The 19,822-nt window shown below is 42.7% G+C and overlaps 1 protein-coding gene across 1 annotated transcript in view; it reads left to right on the forward strand.

Annotated features, from left to right (window-relative positions):
• Positions 1 to 12,980: 12,980 nt before the first annotated feature.
• The window catches only part of SEPTIN7 (septin 7), a 78,534-nt gene continuing 71,692 nt past the window's right edge, over positions 12,981 to 19,822 (forward strand). Inside the window, exon 1 of the mRNA XM_058821123.1 lies at positions 12,981 to 13,270. The gene's annotated coding sequence lies outside the window, so the exon portion shown is untranslated. The remainder of the gene's footprint in view (positions 13,271 to 19,822) is intronic.

Here is a 19,822-nt window from a genome sequence, read left to right on the forward strand (position 1 = left end):
CCCATCTTTCTGTTTATCATACATTACATATTTCTGACATACTTTGAGCAGTACTGTATACAACCAACACCAGTCTTTATATATATATATGCCTGTAAGGTATGCAGCTAAAACTTAATTTCTGTGAAGACCTAAAATACCCTTAAGACAGAGTAAAAATAATCTCATTAGGGGAAAGGGGCACGTCTGGACATTCTCAGGAGAGAAGCTCTACCCAAGCACAGCCTGTCACTTTACCCTTGCAGGGGGAAATCACAAGGAACCAAACCACCATGAAATGCAAAAATTAAACAGTCTCCTTGAAAAAAAGAGCCAGAGATCTCCACGAAGGCCATAAATTTTGTAGCACTCAGGAGGTCACTAATGGTTAATTAACACTACTGAAGCACTTTTCTCTCATTTTTTACAGTAATATTGCAGAAATATGAGAATACAATGGACATGAAAATCTGGCTCCAGTTTTTCACCTCTCTTTATACCTGCTGCCCCAATGTAACCCTAAAACTTGGGTCCTTCCTCCACATCTTCCATTGTTGGGATTTCTCCTGTGGCTGCGTTGTTGATAGAAATAATAGCTTTGGGGCAGAAGAGGTCCTTTAAGGTGTTGTTATTTTTATTATTATTCCATCATCCAGGCTTGCATTAAGTAAGGTTAGACCAAACAGTGATAAAACACTGATGCCTTATCTTAACTATTCTCAGTGTTGCTACAGGCAATGGTGCTACACCAGAGATAACTGAATGTTAGGGGAGGGTGGCTATTTTAGACAAGCCTACATGTGCAGGAAGGAAGGGAATGTGACACCTCGTTACAGATTTAGTTTTAAGATAAATGAAACAGAAAGCAATGATTTTCCTTTTTTGAATGCAATTCCTCCTCCTATCACAGATTTACAAGTGGTAAATTAATTACTTGGGCAGTACAAATAAGGAACGGAGAAGGAGCTGAGTGATGGATTGAAAACCTTTCAGAGGCAAGTGACTTCTATCACAACAGGCAGGGAAACACTGCAGTCAAAGCTACTTTCTGTGTCATAATCTGGAGCTACACCTGAACTGGATGTCTCAGCAGGGGACATGACAGCACTACACCCTTTTAACTTCTCCTGTCTTCTTTGCTCTCTGTCTACTAAAAGAATGAAATATGAGTTCTGAACCCTACATATATCTTATCCATAGCAACCACAACACTTCCCTCAGATTTGCTAAAATGCAAATCTTGAATTTAGATGAAAGAAGATGGATCTTGCTCCGATACTCTAATTCTGAGCTTGACTGAAATTGAGAGGTAAACATCTTTGTCAGCATCAGGGCTTCCTGATGGCCCTTCCCATCTCACAGCCTGCAGACTCTGGCTTAGCAACCTATGACCTTTGCTAGCAATCAGTGGGAAAGCACTGAAGAAAAATTGCTGAGTGATGACTCACTCTACCAGAGCTTGGTTGCTCTATCATTTTCTAATGCTGCTGATGGGAAGATATTTTCTATTGTGAGAGGCTTGTTTTCCTGCTCCATAGGAACAATGATCCATAAGGATTTCCTGAGGAGTGACTTCTCCTTAGAATAAGTCTGATTGTCTCTTAGCCTCTGGAAGGCTAACTGAATTACCCATTACCCAGTTACTTATAACCCTCCTTTTCCCTCCTGTGTTTTCAACACCTACTTTAATGTAGAGGATGACTCCTCATTGGACACAGGCACTGGGGAACAGAGAACTAATGAAAAACTTCTATAAGTTGGCAGAGGAGGTGGAAACATGTAGGACCCCCAAGAGGAATCAGAGGACACATGTGGAATACAGCATGGAGGATTGAGTTGAGCAACACAGTTCTGGCAATGCTGGAGTATGAACTCCAGCTTGGAACAGCTGACCCTGATGAGGGTCATGGCAGCAGATTTCTTTCTTCTCTGATCAAAAATAGCACTTGGGGCTTCTTAAGAAAGCAAAGGCACAACAGCAGTCAAAGTTTATCTGCTTGGGCAGAAGTCCCAAAGCCACTACATTCTTCCCCTTTTATTTACAACCTTTGGTGACAACTCCTCTCCTCTGATGGCTGCAGACTGTAATGTTTCACTGCAAGCACAGCTGGCTGTTTGGGGTGGCTGACACGCAGAGCTGCACCTGCTAGAATAGATGCTAAGAAAAGAGATGTGTTCTGTGGGATACAAAGGCATTGTCTGACCAGTGACCGACTGCATGGGCAAAAGAGTTTGTTAAGACCATCCTGTGTGACCTCCTGCATTGACCAGCTGCTGGCTCCTGGCTGGGTGACAGAAAGCCTTTCAAGATGCTACCAAACCTATAGAAATTACTCTGATTTGATGGTGAGTATTGGTAAATATGTGTGTGTGTGCCTTTAGATTGGAAGAGATGTCAGTCACACTGCATAGCTCACTATTGTCCCTTTTTCTACTCCCAGGAGGCTGGGAGAAGCAGCTGTACTGCAGAGATGCCAACCACCAGCAAAATACAGCAATTGTTTTATGAGTTTAATGCTATTTATCTTCTAATTTATTTACCAGAGATACATGAAATCTCAATGCTCAATGAAAGCCAGTTTGCTGAGGAGAAAAGTCTTTAAAACACCCTTCCATTTGCTAATGTACTTTTCTTATTAAATAGATTGTTTTGTTTGTTTTAGAATATTTAAGCATCATAAAAAAAAAAAAAAAGAAACAAGCAAGTGAGGGTGGAGAGCTCAAGCTGAGAGAAGATGGGAGCAGGCAATGGAAAGCAGGCCAGCCAGGTCTCCTCTTATTGTTGCGAATTTCTTGCCCTACCAAGGACAGGGTCCCCATTGGCCTGGAAGGGTTTGGTGCCTGCTTCAAAGGCTCACAAGCTTAGGGGTGAATGGTCACTTTGTGCAACTGTGTCTGAAGGAGCTCACTCTGATCTCCAGACACATGTGAGAAAGTTGCTGGCTTGGTATTTGCCAGCACAGGTACTGCAATCTCCTCTGTGTTTACCACAGGTATTTGTAATGGCTGGGAGCACACTGCCAGCCTCTGCACCACGTGGAATTTATGGCAGGATAGAGGCCCACGGCGGAACAGATAAGGGGGATCTAGAAAAATGACAGAGGCCAGACAGCATGAGATTAATGGTGGTGAGAAAGCCTGCATTAATTGCAGTAATGTAGCTGTGTTTCCTGAAATGAGAGCAAGAAATTCCCTAGTGTGGATACACTTCTTGTTGGCCAAAACATTCTGAATTCCTCAATAATCAGGCAGGAAGTGGTAAAATCCATCAGACAAAATGAACAAGATGTTATTTTTTCTAACATTAAAAGTACATTTTAGGTCATAACCATTACAGAAAAAAACATTTTTATGGTGAATCAGATTTATTTTTTCTGCCATACTTAATTTTTCAGTGATGTACAGCAAGTGGAATTTCTGCACACAAAGATGTGTTTTAGGAGCTTTGTTTCCATCCAGATCAGTACTTTACCTAATAGGTAAAATTCAAAAGTACTCACTGCTCTTTCAAAAATTTGCTCAAATAGAAATTATGTTTTAGTAGCTTCTCAGTCAAGTAACCAGAGAGAAAAGCAGAATTATAAATGCCAGGAGTTTTGTGCTTTGTCTAAATAGCTGGAGGTAGGTAATTTCGGATTTATTTTTGTCACTTTGTGTGATTTTGTCTAGTTTGCACCATGACTGAAGTCAGTGTTGACTCTGTACCACAACAGATCTACAGCCTTGTACCTACCTTGCCTTGGCTGGCTGTTCTGAGAGCCTCCTACCAAGATTTCGTGTTGCCCCCATTTTAGAGCAGTTCTGTCTTTTCTCCAATGAGTGGAAGTCAGTAAGATCCAGCAGATGCTGCTGCCTGAGTTCAGTCAGCAGAGTAACACTCTGATTCCTTCCAGCTTCTCTGCTTGTACATCAAGAGGAAGGAGGATGCTAACTTTATAACTTCTCCCCATTGTGCCCCAGAGGTTAGGCACCTTGCCATACACAGATGTTATCAAAAATGGAATCATTTTATAAATAAACTGTGAAATAACAACGGACTACATAAATGTATGCTTTGGTTCAAGACCACGTATTCCATTCTTTGAGAACGTTCTCTAAATAAACTGAATGTTTTCACTTTATACTTTGTTATGATTTATCACATTGTGGTTTATTTAAGACTTTCAATGTTCTCTCTTCCATTTGCTGAACTTTAGATATGGAATTAAAATACACTTGACTGCATGGTCTTCCTTTATATTCAAAGAAGAAGCCATGTAGCTATCACAATGGATTAAGACATCCTACATTAAAACCCTGTCACTTTTGCAACTGCATTTATGCAAGAAGACAACAGTAGCTAATGGGTCCATATAAGACATTGAGTTGAAGGGACAATTTTTTCATAGCTGTGGTAATCATGAATACTCTGAAAAAGGCTGCTTTGCCAGTTATAGCCCAAGAAAATTGAATACTGTTCTCTTGCAAAAAATGCTCTGCAAGTATTCAGCCATCTTATTCCATTACACGCCATTACAAAAAATTGTGATTTGTTTATTCATTGGAAGTTCATGCACATACACTACATCTTTTGACAGTCCATAAACACTGCTTTAGCCTGCTTTCTGTCAGAGGCACAGGCTCAAGCTAAGAACCTTTCTGAAGGATTACTTCTCTATTTGTCCACGATGGACAGACCATAGCACTAATAGATGCATGACCCCAAAATTAAGTGATCCACATTCCAGCTGTGCTGTCTGGACTCAGGCACAACAGAGTTATGGGGTGATCCACCCATCTGCAGGGAAAGCTTTTCTTTTGGGGGACATCCCCCAAAACATCAGGATCAAACATTCAAGTCTGTCCAAACCAACTCTTTCAAGAAGTAGGGGTTTCCAGGAAAAAAATATTAGTGGCGTTGAGGTATCTTCACAATAAACTCTTTCTGCTGTTTCCAAACCTATTGACTTCCATTTGGTATTTAGCTATGCCTTAAATAATTTATTTACTGTCTTGTAATGATTCATATAACTATATAGTGCTGCCAAGTGAATTCCATTACCACGGGGACATTTGCAGACATTTTAAATAGTTGAGATAAATACAATAAACTAGAAAAACCACCAAGAAATAAATTGATATAAAATGGGAGATCATTGGCTCTTGGAACCAATGAAATACACCATGAAATACCAATGAACTGGAATGAAATACACTACATTTTTGAACCAGCTAGCCAACTCAACAGTAACTGCACAAGCTGCTTAACAATACACTACAGGTAGAACAATACTACATTCTTTCTGCAATAAAGCAGGCAAAACACTTTTTAAAGAAAGGTAATGTGGACAAGTATCTGCTTCCTACACAACTGAACCCTCTTTCAATAACATTCAATTTTTCAGCTAGGTCTTTTAGGGAAATAAAGAACACACAGGAACTGGCATGTACATGTCAGTTCAATAGACTATTTCTATCACAGTATCTTTGGTCAAAGTGAGTAATATTTGAAGACAGTCATGGCCATTACAAATACTACTAAATTCATAAAACATGAAGTCATACATCTAAGCATTTCTGGTCTATCTATCTATCTATCTATCTATCTATCTATCTATCTATCTTTTATTTAGTTTATTATATAACAGAGGCATTCCCATGCACTCTAGGAGCACAAGATTAACTACCAAAAAGTACTATCAATTTAAAACCAAACAGTATATGCTTCCCATATATTTGACCAGTTTTTTTACCATAGTTTTTTACAGAACTTTGGGCATTACATGGGGCTGTTAAGGGGAAAGGAAAAAAAAAGCATTGGCAAGGAACTTGCCAACTCATCCTGTGTAGGAAGAGTCCATGCTGCCAGTTTATCCAAGAAAGACACTTAATGAGCGCATGACCCAGAAGTTGTTTCAAAAACATGTATTTATGATATTATGTAAAAAACCCTAACCCTTATTTTTCCACACTTCCATGCAGATTATGTGTTTTGCATTAAAATTTACACACTGTAAGGAGTATGTCTGAAGTCTGGCTCTGTAACAAGCACATAATTTCTTCAAAAACTTTCTTACATGCTAACTTTCTGTTATTGCAACAACACAAGAACTTTCCTTATCTGGAAGAATAAGGATAAGTTTTGGGTTATGCTAATGGATCTACTTTGAAACAAGCTCTTGAAATATTCTTGGCTTATATAGTGTATTCATCATCAAAAAGACCGTCATCTCCCATTATGAATCCCAAATGTCTATGTAACGGATTCTTTCAGAACTGTGCTCTATTTCTAGTATTGCTCAGTCATCATAGAAAAATCACTCAGTATTTTTCTCCTTATGTAAAATAGAAGTTCAGAATGTTGCAATTCAGAATATAAACAGAAAGAAGTAATCTGAATTAAGTTGCAGCATTTTCCTTGTTCTATGTTTCTAGGGTTTTTTCCACATTATGCACCAATAATTTAACTAAGTGGATTGAACCGTAATGTATTTTGAGTATTTCTATAATGTTATATTAATATTTTACCAGTTTGTGGTTTTCTTACAAAATATAGTTTTGAGATTTTTTTCTGTTAATAGTGAGCTTTGATTATTCAAGATTGAATAAACCTTAAATTGCAAAATTCCTACTATCACCAATGGCAGTAGCATTCAGTCAGGCCTACGTGTAATCAGATGCCAACTGTCACACATGGTTTAATTAAAAAATAAAAAAGAATTTGCTTTTTACTTATTGCTAAGTATTTCATGTCACCTTTTGTTGCAAAAGACAAGTGAGTAGCTCTACTGGATTAACTGGAGCTATATGCATTGGTGTGTTCAGCTTAATGACTGTCACTAAATAAACTATCAGCAAAGCCCAAAAGACAGGTACAAATAAGTCATCTGCTGACAAAAGCAGGAGACAAAACCAAGCAGTGACCTATAAAAGCTTCTGTTCATTGATTCTAGCCTAGGGGTTCAACAGCTGGGTTTAGGCTGGAACCTAGAGATCACATGCATAAGGAGTACCTGAAATTTGCAACTGAGTGTCTGAAAAGTGACTTTCAGGAGGTTTTGTAGGGCTGATGCTCTGGTGCCAAGACACCAATAAATTTTTTCATACACAGCAGCTACTCAGAAAACCCAGGAAGGATGGTCTGACTACCTTGGATAAATGACACGTGTTTGTGTGCTAGATTAGACAGGAGTGGTGGTACAAGTCCTACTCTGTGTGAAATCCTTCGCTCCTAAAGGTCGTGCCAAGCAATTAATTTTATTTAATCAATTCATTGAAGTGCCAGGTGCAGTCTCCAAGGCCAGATCTGGGAGCCAGATCACATGCTAAGTAAGCACAGTGGCAGAGTCCAGGCTGGTCCAGCCTGAGGCACAAAGGGAGAGACTCGTCACTTCAGAATGAACTTGGAGAGGATTCCAGATTGTAGGCATGGCAGTAACTATAACAGAATCTACAGTCACATTTTTACAGGTAAAGGAAACAGAATGAAATGACAAAGTGATTAAAATGCCAGTAAGTGGCACAATCTGCAACACTTGGCTTCAGCTGTTCCGCTTTTCTACCCAAGGCCTTGATGTGCATACTGCTACCTCAAGTCTAGCGTCAAGAACTAGATGTACTGCTGCTTTAGTATGTGCAAAGATAAAGCCTGATTCAATGCTCCTAGGCTGATACAGATGTCCTTTAATCAAAAGGTGACAACTACAAAACACAAAGCCAGACTGCTGGGGCCACAGTGGCACAGGGTACATAGTACTTGTTTCCCATCAGAACCTGTCATTCACTTTACTTTTTATAGAAACAATGTCCTGATATGAGTAAAGAGAATAAATAGCTGACTACTGTACATACATAATTGATGTTTTAATTAATTATGTAATATTTGATTTATTATCTAATATTTTTCTTCTGTAATTTGAAAAAAACCCACCGTCTAGTGTTTATGCAGGAAATTAATTTTTAGCTCATTAATTCATTTTAAGAAAAAAAACCCTTTTCTTTGGGAAAGCATAACTCCTTTCCTGAAATTAAAAAAAAAAAAAGCAATAAAATGTCACATTGCATTGCATGTCTAAGTATTTTTTCCCCCTAATCGAATATGCAAAGTGTGACAGCAGCACCTTATTCCAGGCTGGGAAGCAGTTGCTAATGTAAAGAGGCAGCGAGCCCAGCTGCCCGAAGGCCTGGCTCTCTCAGCAGTGGCAGCCTGAGCAGCCCCTCCTGTGTGCCCTGCTCAGACACAGCAGTCCTCAGCCCGCTCAGCTGCAGCGCTGCTCTGAACAATTGCACAGCTGGCTACAGGGAAAGCCTCCCAAGGATCTACCCAGACCTGCCCAGCCCCAGTGGGGTTTACTTATTAACAGATAATCAAAGGGAGAACAGGAATTACAGGACACGTGGCACACACCATTGCCTTGCTGTTGGTCATACAAGCAGCAGCTGCTACCTGCAAGCGGAGGGGTGGAAGGGCGAGAGGGGCCTTTGCTCAAGGCTCTGATTCCCTGGAGTAGGAAATGTATTTTTCAATCTGTCAGCTCACCAGCTTGCATCTGTGACTCTTGTACAAACAATACATTAGATGGTGCATTTTTCAAATAGCTTAACACTACTGGAAACCTGCTATGTCTCCCAAGACAGGAGTCTTTCACATGGATGAAGGAAACTGCCATGAAGGCTGTATCTCACCTCACTTAAGGAAGTAATAGTTGTTAGTGTGTGGGGCTAAGAGTTAGGCTGCCTTCCTGCTTCTACGGAGCTATATTCCCTGCTACACCACTAGAACTGCACAAAGCAACCATTTTCTACCTTAAACAATAAGTGCATGTGTGTGCCTCTCACAAGGATCACATCATTGGGTCGTAATCTATCAAAGCCTCTTTCTTTAGATAATTGAAGTAATGGATGTATACCAGGACGATACAGTAAACACACTACAAAACAAGAGATGTTGTATTTTTCCTGTAGCAATTGTTCAATAGAAGCCTGTGTTCATAACTTTTACAGCATTCACTTGCTGGTGAATGTGGCTCTTTCCTATTGCTGCAGAGCACTTTTTAAAAAAAGCAAATGGGAAAACTTAAAACGGGAGCAAGAGGTGCGTATCTGCAGAATAATCTTATAGGGGGCAGCCAAAGATGCCAGTCATGATGCAGCAGTAATGATAGGATAGAATAACAGAATGGCCTGGGTAGAAAAGGATTTTAAAAATCATCTAGTTCTAAACTGCCTGCCTTGAGCAGGGACATCTTCCACTAGCCTGGGTTGCTCAGAACCCCATCCAATCTGGCTTTGAACACTTCCAGGGATGGGGTGGCCACAATTCCCCTGGGCAGCCTGTTCCAGTACCTCACCACTCTCACAGAAAATAATTTTTTCCATATACCTAATCTAAACCTAGTTTCAGTTTGAAGCCATTCCCCAATGCTCCAGTGAAAAGTGCATCTTCTTCCTTGTAGGCTCCTTTCAGATACTGAAGGCTACAATCAAGTCACCCTGAAGCCTTCTCTTCTCCAGGAAAAAACCCAATTCTCTCAGCCTTTCCTTGCAGGAGACGTGCTCCATCCCTCTAGCTGGTTAATGTGCTGCTTGTGAGTTTGCAAGGGTTGTTTTATGACAGCCCTCCTCCTCTGAGAACAGAAAAGTGCCATAAATACAGGACTGACTCTGGAAACATTTATTCAGGCAAATGACCATACTGACTTGGTATGTTCACAAAGGACAGGGTCGAGGGACAAGACAGATGTGACACCTGATGCCTCACATTACTGTTAGCATTTGTATTACTGCTGTTTCTTGTGCTAGAGAACAAAGCAAAATGGCAGCATTTACAAAGAGATCATCCAACGCAAGGGGCAACAGGTGTCCAAGAGGCAACACAGTACAAGGACAAGAGACACTTCTGGTCAACATGACAAGCAGGGGTCAAAGAGTGGTCAAGATGCTTGTAGGCATTATTCCAAATCTGAAATTTAAGCATGGGTTTGAAGGAGGATGCTGTGCTCATTATTCCCCACTGAGTATCCTCAGCCTCCTACCTTGCAAGAGTTAGACTGTAGACAGGAGCAGGAATTTGGGACTTCACCCCGTTGCTATAAAAAAACTGTTGTTTCAGCAAGACATTGCTTGGTCCACAAAGATCTGTCACACTTGCACAGCAGCTCCAAAGGATGCTGCATACTTTGGACTGCCTGAGCAAGCATGATTCAGTCTGGAGATGCACCGTGTGCCCTACAAACCCAGGAGGGACTGGAGTTGCCATGCAGGAGCAAATCAGCACACTACAAGCGCAGTTATTCCACCACATCTCCTGCTGGAGCTAATGCTGTGTGCAAATTCACCTAGTGAGTCACGTCTGCTTGCATTAAAAGAAAGACAAAAACAAAATAGTCTTCCTATGTCTCACTGGTAAGGAGAGACTGAAACTGGCTAGGCTGGTTGGGAACCAACCTGGAGGCAACCCTAGTTAGTATATTTTCTAAATGTGGTGAGTAGCTTTTGTTTCTGTATCTGAGGACAAGAGGGACAGAGATGAGGGTTGAGTTATGGCAGGTAGTGTCCTGCATTTAATTTAGCAAAGCTTTTTATTAATTTCAAAAAAAGCAGTCACAAAATTGTACCTTCAATATTTGAATCAAATAAACACAATTGACAGAATCCTGAAATTTACTTGAGTTCAATTTTTTTAAAGTTCAATGACATATCTAATGAAGGCTTTGCTTCTGAAGAGGAGCAGCAGATCACTACAGGAATGGAAAAAGTTTGGCTTTTATTATATTGTACACAGAACACAGTATTTTTCAAACCTCAGGGACCCATTTGCATTTGCTTTGTTTCTCAAAATGAACACAATTTTGCAGAATCTTCCGAAGCCTGTGAATTGCTGTATGAAAAGAGACACCCCCCACACTGCTATTCACAACCCAGAAAAATGGGACATTAACCTCACATAAAACCCATTGGCTTGCATCTTGCTTCCTCATTAACCCTGTGCCAGTTTTGCAGTAGGTTTCAAAGGTGCAAGCTCACTTTTGTTTTTCCAACAATCAATACAAAGTAATGTTTTACTTAAAAGGGAATTCCCCAAAATCATTATTTCCTACTTGAAGATATCCCCTTCAGTTACATGCTATTTTCTCAATATTACATATCTGAAAACCAAGATAAATATTTTTAAGGAGTGTGAAGCCCTTACTACAGGAGAGAAAACAAATATTATTCGTACTGTTTGTTTTCCCACAATGTATTTTTATGGGAGAGCTGTGGGGACTATATTTTGCATTCAGTGAACAACTTCTGTGGTGTAAAATGTCTCTCTTTGGTACTCGAATAACCACAAAAGCAATGTAGCTCTATCTCATTCCCATGGTCATTACCACCTAAACCAACCAGAATGAAAGAAAGGTTATTTCTTACCTCATCCATTGTGAAAGACATGGATTTACAAGATAACATTTGGCAGTCCTGTGACCAATGATAATAAAAATCTCTTTCCCTTGGGCACCCAAGAACCACAGCATATTGTAACATTTCCAGTTCTTAAAGAGTGCTGAACCACATTGTGAAGGGCTGCATACCTTTCTGAAAAGATTATGCATTTTCCTAGTTGTCATAAAAAGTATTTGTTTAAGTATTTGTTTATCGAATGGGCAAAAAAAAAAAAAAATACACTAGACAGGAAAGAATTGGATGGAACGCTGTGAGAAACAAAGGCAAACTTTGTGTCTTCATTGTTGCTCCTGCCTGGCTATGAGTGCATACAGAAATATTGCATTATTGAAAATTTTCCTTTTGCTGCTGAAATGAAAATTGCTATTTTCATCCTCCCAGTACCAGGGCATGATGTTAAGATGTACTTTTAATAATGGCAGCAACAAATTATATAATAAACAGTAAATTAACGTAGTTTTACCTTTTTGCTAACCACCTTTCCTCATAAGAGAAATACACCGTGCCTCATGTGAAAGAAAAGGCCAGGAACGAACCATACTTGAAAATCTCCAACACAAAAGAAAGTATGCTAAGTTTCAAATCACACATCATAAATACAGCTCTCCAGTATTCCAGTTTGGGCATAAATATCCCAGATTTTAAAAGGCTCTTGGAACCTTTGGATAGATACCCGTCCAAAAAGTAAAATGGAAATACAACGTTGAGAGCTCTATGTGAATAGGAAAGGCAAAAGGCATGTTTCTCCCTCTCTTGGAATCCATGTGTTCTGTACTGCAGTGGACGTTTCTCTCGGCTGGCAGCAGCATTTCCGAGGAGCCAATGCAGGAACTCAGGGACGTACAGGACAGAGCAGCCCAGGCGCAGGGCTTGGGCACTGGGATTCCCAGGGCACCCAAGCATCCCTTCGGCCCCCTAGAAAAATGTTACCTAGCGCCTGCCAACAGCTGCGTTCAAATGCTTTGGTTGTGTTTTGGTGTTTTCTCACCGTGTCCTCATTCATTACGGGGGACTTGGGCACCCAATCGTGACTATGTGGGGGGAGCAGCGAGTCGATCGCCGCAGTGCCGCAGCCCGGGGCTCCCCGGGGCTAAGCGCGGCTGAGGGCCTCGCTCGCTCTGCCCATGCCGGTGCCGCTCTCCCGCCGGCCTTTCCCTACGCCGCCTGTGTGGGCGGCCGCGGGAGGCGCAGGGGCTCCAGCCTGGCCCACCCCGGGCCCCGCCAGGCGCGCACGGAGCGGCGCCGTTCCGAGCATGGCCCCGGCGCAAGGCGGGGGCGGCACGACCGCCTCGCCCCGCGCGTCAAGCCCGGCGGACATCTTTGATCCGGGCAGAGCCCGCCGTGCGGCCTGCGCGCTCCCGCAGCGTGCGCCCGGTTCCAAAATGGCCTCCGAGCGCTTCCTCTGTTCTCCGGCGCGGCGCGGGAGGAAATAACAGCGTGACCGACCCCGGGCTGGGAGGGGCGGGCGAGAGACGTGGGGACAGCGCCGGGCGGAGGGGCTGAGCCGGAAGCCGCTGTGTGCTCGGAGAGGCGGGCGGGGAGCGTGTGAGGAGCTGGGCGGAGGCGGCGAGGGAGAAGGAGGAGGAGCAGGCAGAGGCGGCGGCGGGAGCGGAGCCGCTAAGTCCGTCCGGCCGCGGGAGCGCGTAGGCGCCGTGTGCGGAAGGGCCGCGGCCCCTCGGCGGAATCGGCGTAGGGGGCGTTGGAGAATCGCCGCCGGGTTGGCTGGCGGGAGGCGCTCGGGGAGGAGGGGGCGGCCCGCTCGGTGCCGCCGCGGCTGAGGGAGGCAGGGCGGGAGGACGAGCAGCCAGCCGGAGCCCAGCGTCAGCAGCGGCAGCCGCACCGCCGCCGGCCAGCGCCATGGGTGAGTCTCCAGCCCGGGGCCGAGGCGTGGCGGGGGGGCCGTGACAGTGCGAGCCTGCGGCCGTGGGGTCTCCGCGATGGGTGGGCTGAGAGGCGACGCGGGGAGAGGGGAATACAGCGGGCACCGCCGAGGCTCCCATCCCGGCGGCCCCGCCGCGGGGCCCCCCGTCCCTTTGACCGCCCCCCGCCTTCCTCGTCCTCCTCCTCAGATGCGGCTCCAGCCCCCCTCGCCGCCGCCTCTCCCCCCCACCCCCCCAGTCACTTCCTGCCTCGCCGAAATTGTATAATGCCTGCGCGGGGCTTGGGGAGCCGGGCGGCGAGAATGCCGGAGATATTTCTTCTCCCTAGCTTTTCTCCCCTTCCCCCTCCATCCCGCTCCCTCCTCCCCTTTTTTTCCTTTTGCGCCCAAATTTGGGAGGGAGGAATTTGCTGCTGCAGGAATTAAAGCAGCCTTTCGAATATGCGGGAGAGGAGCGGGTGGGACTGGAATCGCGGGAGGAGGGGGAAGGAAGGAAGGGGGCGCCCGTGCGCGGGTGGGAGCGTGTGTGGCAGCAGCGGGAGCCCGCCAGCCTCCTGTCCGCCTCGCTTGCTGCCTTCTCCTGCCCTTTTTTCCCCCCTTTTTTTTTTTTCTTTTTTTTTTTTTTTTTTTTTTTTCTTCTCTAGAGCATTTTCTGGGGGGTATATCTCGCTTGGGTCTGGATTTTAGTGGCCCGCCCGCGCTGCCCCGCCGGCCCAGCCCGTGCCCCTGCAGCCCGAGGGCTCCTCGGCCGGTCGTTCGTAAAAAAGAGAAAGTAGACATTACAATTTTCGAGCAGCTGCCCCGGGAGTCTGTATGAAACGCGTTTTTGAGCAGTTTCTGTTTGATCCGCTCGCTTAGCGAACCAGTCTTGCAGAATAAACTGGAGGGGTGCTTCGTGTTTCAGGAGGGTGACTGGGAAAAGGGGCGATTATGCACGAAGATTGTTTTAATGGGCGACTTAAGGAAAAGCAGCTAAACTTATTTTAGCGTGAAGTTGTTGGCTTCACGCTGAACCAGTTATGTGCAAATGTAATTCCAAGAAAAGGCAGCGTTCAGGAATCTTCTGCGTGCAGTTTGTGTGCCGCCTCCTGCAGATGAAACATCGCTGAACAGAAGACTGTCAGAACTACCCATTCACTGAATGTTTTTTCCTGGCCATTGTAATCTCCCTCTGACTGACAGTGGCTTCAGGTTGGGCTCAGTGACAGAAATGCTTCTATATGCAGAAATACCTATGGTCTGTATTAATATCATGACCAAAAAAATGTCAGTTTATGTAATATATGCAGGTTTAGTTCCCATGAAAGTTAGATGGGCCACTGCAGTGTATCTGCACTTAGAAGGTAGACCATACCTTCTTATGGAAGTGAGATTTTTTTTTTTTTTGGTAGTAATAGCTGCTCAGTGCTAAATGGTAATTTAATTTATGTCTAGAACTTTCACTGAGGTATCAAACTAGTATTATTTCTTCTTTATGATTCTCTATATATAATATATATAATAAAGTTTTTACCTGCTGAAATGTTAGGAAATAAGGAAAGATGTATTTTTGTGTAGTGTTTAGCATCTTTCACTTGATACCTGCTTAGTTTGTGGGATTACTAGCATTTTTAGCTGTTGATTTGTGAACATAAGAACAGTAATTCAATCTGACTTTGGATGACTGCATTTTTTTAAGCTGACTCGAGAATAACAAAAATCAATAAATAGAAATTCTTTATCTTGGGAGAGTGGGTTTCAAGAAGCCATTGCTCTAAAGGTTAATTACTACCTTGTCTGTGTTGAAACCTGAATTGGAATCCAAGAGTGTCACCTGTTCTGTGTTTGCTACTATGGCAGAAAGGGTTGTTACCTAAGTCATTTTGAAACTGAAGCAGATGTAACAAGAACTGTGCATCTCATCCATGCACTGATAATAACTCACAGCATTTCCCTCTGCTTACCCATAAGGACAAGTAACTGGTCTCAGTTAAAACAGTGCTTCAGATATGTACTCGGTGCATGTGTGTTTCTGTGTGTATGGATAAAAACTTGATTGTTTATCTTGTGCAGGAATTAAAGGTCAGTTTTGTCTGCTTTGTAAGCTAAAATACAAGAAGTTTTGCTTTTTTTTCTTGCATAGAAATGTCTAAATGTGCACAGCATATTTTTTTTTCTTTCACTGGCTGTCAACTTAGTGGTGTTTGGTCTCTTTCATGGGGCAGGCTCATACTTTGTGTGCTTTATTTTTTTTTATTTCTAGTAACTCAGTGCTGCTGTGGTGGTTTTTTTTTTTTACTACCTTAAAATACCCATTAAGACAACAAAGATTTACAAATACAATGGCTGCAGTTTCAAAACCTCATTTTAAGCATAAAATCAGTGAAGGAAAATTTGCCTCTGAGAAGGTGTAGGAGAGAGGACTGTAGTATGACACCCATTTTTAGCTTCAATTTACTGCCAGACTGTTCACTTAACCTGTCTAGACCAGAGATGTGTATGTATGTATGAGTGACGTTCTGTTTTCTCTAAGTTGGTGCTCCAGCTCCTGAAATGAGCTAGTTAATTGCAAATGTGTGCTCTGTAATTAGAATGACATTTAGGCAACATTTAAGTAGTTTAGTTAAGCCTCGTTTAAATTAGTAATTCAAATTTGGGGTAGTGTTAAACTATAGGCAGTCGCAAACTATTCCCTGGGAGGGTGTGAGAGGTAGAGTGTGGAGTAGATGTCTTGCAGAGGTGGGGATGGTGGCACAAGGAGGTGAAGGCATTTCTCAGCTGCAGGGGCCAGGAGCTCAGCTCACAGAAACCAGTGATTTCCTGTTCGCCTTGCTAGAGTGAGTTTCACGTATGTCAGGGATGAGTCAATTTATTTTTTTTTCAGCCCTGGTTTAATGGCTGCACATGGATAACTCTGTAATGTCATCAGGCGGCTCCTTTCTATTATGTGGGGGTTTTAAATAGGAAACAATCAGGTCAGTATTTACTTTCATAACTTTAGTTTAATGCAGCAGCCCTGTGAAACCAGGTACTGGCTTCATTGTGTGGATGTCGCTGTGAAACTCCTGTAAGGCATGGCCTCCTTACTTTACATTAAAAATGAAAAAGTAGCCAGTAGGTTCACAAGCACTTCAGAAGCCAGTATGTATCCACTTTCCTTTTGACAGAGTTTGAGTTAGAGCAATGTAAAACACACGCCTGACTAAACCTTGCTCTGATGTATGTCCTGGACTTCCTTCCCCCAAAAGCCACTTAATCTGCTTTTTGTGCATCAGTGCAATCCCACGCCTCAGATGTGCCTTACAGGAGCCTGCTGGTCTCAGGGGCTGGCAGGGCTGCTGCTCACAGTCACTGCCCAGCAGCCCTTCTTAAAGCCACTCATGGGGAACAGAGTACTTCTGTATCTTATTTTCAAATGGCTCTTTGTGTGACTGTTTTCACGCCACATTTCAATCATTTAACGCAGTGATAGCTCAGTACGCATTTGAAAATAATTTTGGAAGCAGGATTGCTGAACAATATCACTCTGGGTGTTACATTCAGAAGCACTTAAACTAAAATAGAACTGAATTATTTCTTAGTGGTGCAGAAGATTTAGAAAATTTTTTTGGTCAACATTGAAAATAACAGCTTTTCTTAATTGCATTTATTTTCTTTTTTTGCTTATTACTATTATTGCTCTTATTACTTAAAACTATTAATAGTTGGTGTGCTTCTTATTTTTTAATCTGAATACTTTAGATGTTGACTTACAACCAGGGGGAGGATTGATTGAAACTTGAGGTAGTTGCTTCCTCCCATGACCCATTGTAGCTCTAGAGGGATCAATATTAAGATACAGAACATAGTTTTGGTCTGACACTTTCAGAACAGAGCTTTTTTAATGGGAAGATTGCATCATACTCACAAAAGATGTGAGACCTGAAGAAAAGAAAAATTACTTAAACTGCTCTTTTGTGTGATGAAAAAGATCAGAGGATGACAGTGGTCTTTAGAAGTGTACTCTTAAAGTAGAAAATACTCCATATGAGGCTTCTTTCTAGTGCTGTGGGGTAAAGCATGACAGGAGAATGATCAGAAAAACAGAAATACAAACTAGGTGTATGAGGTGTGCTCTTCAGCGTTGTTGGTGCATGATGAACTACGAAGTAGTAGTTTATCAAATTCTAATCAAAGCAGTCTCAATATATGCAGAAATCAGCCTGTCATACAGTGATGTTATTACAAAGAAACCTTTCAGAAAGGCAATTGAAGTCCTTGATGGCAGAATTTCTGGAGTGACATTTGTCTGAGGAAGCATTGTAGGTCATTGGAGTTGATGCTGAGAAAAATGTAAGATGGCATGAATGTTGGTACTGCTACCAGTGATTGTCACTGAATTATGGGCAGGTAGATTCTTAAAAGAATAATGCCTGGCTTTATATCTTGTACATTTAAAAGACCATTCTTGTAATAATTCATACTGAACTTTAAATAAAATGAAACTTAACCTAGTGAGGTGGTCAAAATTGCCAAGAATACTTAAGTTAACATTAACATAAATCTTAAATCAAACCTTTTCCAGTGTTGGCCAGTTGCCGTGTTTGAATTTCATTTATGTGTAATTCTGTTACAGTGTGCTGGAAATTCTAGTGTGCCCAGCAGTGTCCTCTGCTTTCCTTTTTGTTCTTTTGTAAGAGCCTTACCATATGATTTTATATCCTAGACTGATGTGTTACTGCACTGCAGTTGAAAAATCCTGTCTTGATTGAATGTGTTTTCTGTGCACAGTGTATGAAAACTTGTGTGTTCATATGGTGGTGTGATTAGATGAGCTTGCTGATGTAATGGAAAGTTAACCTTACAGCAGAGTAGTTTTCAGCTGGGTGTGTGAGCTAATCTCACTTGTTCGATGTGCACTTATCAGAACTGATAGGTGGAGAAGTTCCTGGGTGAATCTAGGCCAGCTGCTTGAAAGGAGGCAGTTCTGCTGCTCTGCCCACCCTCCTGCCTCTTCAGCCCAATAGTGAGTCAGTTCAGGGAGCTCAGCTCACAGGGTCTGCCTGTTTTTCTTCCTCAAAATGGGTTTTCTTTCTATTAGTTGAGCTCCCTGAACCTTTTATACCATGTGATCACAGGAGTGTTGGCATGGAAAAAGAAATGCAGGTGGGGTTGAGGCAAGAGCTGGAGCTTGAGCTGACCACTTGGGCCGTAGAGAGCTGCGTGCAGCCTTGGTTTAGTGTGTGCTTTGGGCTGGTGAGACACGGCAAAGAGAGGAAAGCTCAATTTGCTGTTCCCACCCAAACACTGAGTCCTAACATAGGCTGGCACTTGCTGTGCTGGGGTGCCCAAGGCAGCAGGGATATGTGGTAGTTGGTCTCTTTGTACAACTTGTTTCTTTCCACTCTGCCAGTGGTTGAGATAGGGAAGGAGGAAGACTGTATCCTCCTGTTGGAGCAATTAGTGCTCGTGGTTGAGAGTGTCGTACTCTCCCCTTGGTGAGAGCTGGTGACTTACCCCAGGATAAACACAAGTGGGCAAAGTTTAATGGCTTTGGTTTCAGCTCCTGTCGCTCAGTCCTTGATCACTGATTGGGTGAGGTGAGGCTTTTTATTGCAGGCTGTTGAATCATTGCCTGTGACATTTATGGTAATATTATATTGGCATTAGGACTTTTCTAGAGTGATTTGCAGAACTGAGGCCTTCATTAGTGATGGCTGCAGAAATCTCACAGTACAGAGGGTCTTGTAGTCATGACCAGATCCTGACTGTGGTGGTATCAGAGTTTTACCTGACTTCCTGTTATAAAAGGAGAAAGAAAAAGAAAAGGAAAAAAAAGCAGTTTTGAGGCATTAAAAGCTGTTGCTGTAGAAATGTAATTCTCTGGAAGCTTTCTGACAGCAGAGGCTTTCCTGAATGTGTGATCTTAACAATATGCACTGTAGTAAAATTCCAGATGCTGGCTTAAATGTTTTACATTTGGGACAGTGAAAATTTCTGAAGTAGACCGATGCAAAGAAACACATCCTCTTGTTCCTCCCCATCCCTTGCTTCTGGGAGCAAACATGTCCTTATTGTAGTTAGTAAAGGTGTATTAACAAACCAAGAGATTCAAGATTATCTTAGTTTCTTCTTGGGAGGCTTTGCCAGATGGTGTGAAATCAAGGTCTGAGTAATCCCTTGATGATGGGTAAAGGGAAGGAAGCCATCCTGTTGCCTTCTGTGTTCTTTATTTTTGTAGCTCTTAGCTGAGGTAGAACTTAGAGGAGAATGGTCTGCAAACTGCTGCAGTATGGTTCTGAAGTTTGCAGTCACCTCCTACTGTTCAGCTGTGCCAAATATTGACCTTCAGTGCTCTTATTTGCAATTCTGTGGGCATCTGCAAACCAGTAAGTTCTCAGAGCAGAGGAAAGAACCTGCAGTTTCTGTCTGAGAGACTGAAACAATGAGGAACAAAACCTTAAAGAGACTGGGGCAAAAACCATAATATGTGGTTGTTGTACAGTTGAGGATTGTGAATAAAAAAAATCTCCTTTTCAGTCAGTTAAAAAATGGCTAAATGTTGCAAGTTCAAAACAATGC

Source organism: Ammospiza caudacuta, chromosome 1, assembly GCF_027887145.1.
Source record: "Ammospiza caudacuta isolate bAmmCau1 chromosome 1, bAmmCau1.pri, whole genome shotgun sequence".
NCBI lineage: Eukaryota > Metazoa > Chordata > Aves > Passeriformes > Passerellidae > Ammospiza > Ammospiza caudacuta.